Source organism: Saccopteryx bilineata, chromosome 8, assembly GCF_036850765.1.
Source record: "Saccopteryx bilineata isolate mSacBil1 chromosome 8, mSacBil1_pri_phased_curated, whole genome shotgun sequence".
Lineage (NCBI taxonomy): Eukaryota > Metazoa > Chordata > Mammalia > Chiroptera > Emballonuridae > Saccopteryx > Saccopteryx bilineata.
The window spans coordinates 41290652-41293900 of record NC_089497.1 but is presented as its reverse complement, the minus strand read 5'-3'; the positions used below and the strand labels follow the sequence as shown (position 1 = coordinate 41293900).

The 3249-nt window shown below is 34.0% G+C and overlaps 1 non-coding gene across 1 annotated transcript; it reads left to right on the top strand.

Annotated features, from left to right (window-relative positions):
- The first annotated feature begins 365 nt into the window (after positions 1-365).
- LOC136312345 (U6 spliceosomal RNA) lies at positions 366-468 on the top strand. The gene has a single exon (XR_010726943.1). It is a non-coding gene; the product is annotated as a U6 spliceosomal RNA (small nuclear RNA).
- The last annotated feature ends 2781 nt before the right edge of the window (positions 469-3249 follow it).

The window sequence follows — 3249 nt, the reverse complement described above, 5'->3', positions numbered from 1 at the left end:
CCTTAAAGTCATTATAGACCAAATGGACATAATAGACATTTTCAGAACATTTCATCACAGAACATCAGATTATACGTTCTTTTTCAGTGTGCATGGTACATTCTCCAGGAGAGATCATATGTCTGGCTATAAAACTAACATTAACAAATTCAAGAAGACTAAAATTATACTAAACATATTATCTGATCATAAGGCTTTGAAATTAGAATTCAACTGCAAAAAGGAAATAAAGAAACCTACAAAAATCTAGTCAACATACTTCTAAAAAATGACTGGCTCAAGAAGAAATAAAAGCAGAGATCAAAAAATATATACAGACAAATGAAAATGACAACATGGCATATCAAAATTTCTGGGATATATGCTTGCTTTGGCAGCACATATACTAAAATTGGAATGACACAGAGAAGATTAGCATGGCCCGTGCACAAGGATGACACACAAATTCATGAAGTGTTTTAAATATTTTTCTAAGTAAAATTTAAAAATTTAACAAAATAAAGAAATATACATGCAAAAATTTTTCTGGTATACAGAAAAGCTATAATAAATGGGAAGTTTATATCAATACAGGCTTATTTATCAAGAACCAAGAAAGATCCCAAGTAAGCAACCTAACATCACATCTAAAAGAACTAGAAAAACAAAGGCACCCCAAAGTCAGCAGAAAAAAAATAGTAAAAATTAGAGCAGAACTGAATGAAATAGAGAACAAAAAAACTACAGAAAAAATGAATACAACAAAGAGCTGGTTCTCTAAAAAGATCTATAAAAATGATAAGCCCCTGTCTAGACTCACTAAGAAAAAAAAAAGACATATAAACAGAATCTGAATTGAAAAGGGAGAAATTACTGCAGACATCATAGATGTACAAAAGATCATAATAGACTACCATGAAAGATTATATGCCACAAAATTTAACAATCTAGAAGAAATGGATAAATTTCTAGACAATAAAACTTCTTTGACTGAGTTATGAAGAAGTGGAAAACAAAAATAGAATTATAAACAGAGAAGAAATAGAAACAAGTATTAAAAACTTCTCCAAAATTATAAGTCCAGGACCAGATGGCTACACTAGCAAATTCTACTAAACATTCATAGAAGATTTGGTACCTAACCTTCTCAAAGACTTCCAAAAAATAAAAGAAGAAGCAATACTCCCTAACACATTTTATGGGTACAACATAACCCACATGCCAAAACCTGGCAAGGATAACAACAAAAAGAAAACCATAGACCAATCTCTCTAATGAATACAGATGCAAAAACCCTAAACAAATTACTAGTATATCAAATAAAACAACACATTAAAACAATAATACATCACAATCAAGTGGGATTTATTGCAGGAGCATAAGGATAGACCAACATACATAAATAGATCAATGTAATACACTACATCAACAAAATAAAGCACAAAAATCATATGATGTTATCAATAGGTGCAGAAAAGATGTTTGATAAGATACAACATCCCTTTATGTTTAAAACACTCAATAAAATGGTTATAGAAGAAAAGTACCTCAACATAATAAAAACCATATATGACAAACTATCAGGTAATATCATACTAAATGGTGGGAAAAAAAATGAAGGTTCTTTCTCTAAAACCAAGACAAAACTAGTCATTCTCTCCACTCTTATTCAACATACTTCTGGAAGTTTTAGCCAGAGAAACCAGGCAAAAGAAAGAAATTAAAGACATCCATATTGGGAAAGAAGAAGTAAAGGTACACTTGTTGTGGATGACATAATCCTATATATAGGAAACCCCCATGATGCCACTGAAAAACTATTAAAAACAATAAACCAATACAGTCAAGTCACAGAACACAAAATTGATATTCATAAGTCTATTGCTTTCCTGTACACCAATGATGAAACTTCAGAAAATGAACTCAACAAAATAATTCCTTTCACAGTTGCAACAACAATATATGAGAATAAACTTAACACAAGATGTGTAAGACCTATATACTGAAAATTACAAAGCATGATTAAAGAAAATTGAAAAAGACACAATGAAATAAAAAAATATTCCATGTTCATCAATTGAGAGAATCAACAGTTTAAAATGGCCGTATTACATGAAGGAATATACAAATCTGGAGGTATCACACTACCTGATTTCAAATTATACTGTAGAGCCATGATAATCAAAACAGTATGGTATTGGCCAAAAATCAGACATACAGGACAATGGAACAGAATTGAGAGTGCAGAAATAAAACCACATATATATGGACAAATAATCTTTTTTTTTTTTTTTTTGTATTTTTCTGAAGTTGGAAATGGGGAGGCAGTCAGACAGACTCCCGCATGCACCCGACCGGGATCCACCTGGCATGCCCACCAGGGGGCGATGCTCTGCCCATCTGGGGCGTCACTCTGCCGCAACCAGAGCCATTCCAGCGCCTGAGGCAGAGGCCACAGAGCCATCCTCAGCGCCCAGGCCAACTTTGCTCCAATGGAGTCTTGGATGCGGGAGGGGAAGAGAGAGACAGAGAGGAAGGAGAGGGGGAGGGGTGGAGAAACAGATGGGCGCTTCTCCTGTGTGCCTTGGCTGGGAATCGAACCTGGGACTCCTGCACGCCAGGCCGATGCTCTACCACTGAGCCAACCGGCCAGAGCTGGACAAATAATCTTTGACAAAGGAGCCAGAAACATACAATGGAGAAAAGAAAGCCCTTCAATAAACAGTGCTGGAAAAATTGGAAAGCCACATGCAAAGGAATGAAACTTGACTACAGTTTGTCCTTCTGCACAAAAATCAATTCACAATGGATCAAAGACCTAAATATAAGATATGAAACAATAAATCATATAGAAGAAAAGATATGTACTAAATTCATGGCCTTGGCCATAAGAACAATTTATGAATTTGACCCCAAAGGCAAGGAAAGTAAAGGCAACAATAAATGAATGGGACTATATCAAACTAAAAAGCTTCTACACAACAAAAGAAACTGAAGACTAGACAAGTAGACAGCCAGCCAAATGGGAGATGATATTTGCAAATAACAGCTCCAATAAGTGGTTAATATATATATATATATATATATATATATATATATATAAAGTGGTTTATGATATATAAAGAATTTACAAAGCTCAGCAACAAACAAACAATTCAATTAAAAAATGAGAAGAGGACCTGAACAGACACTTCACCCAAGAAGACATACAAATGGCCAACAGATATATGAAAAAATTCTCATCTTCACTAGCAGTTCGAGAAATGCAAA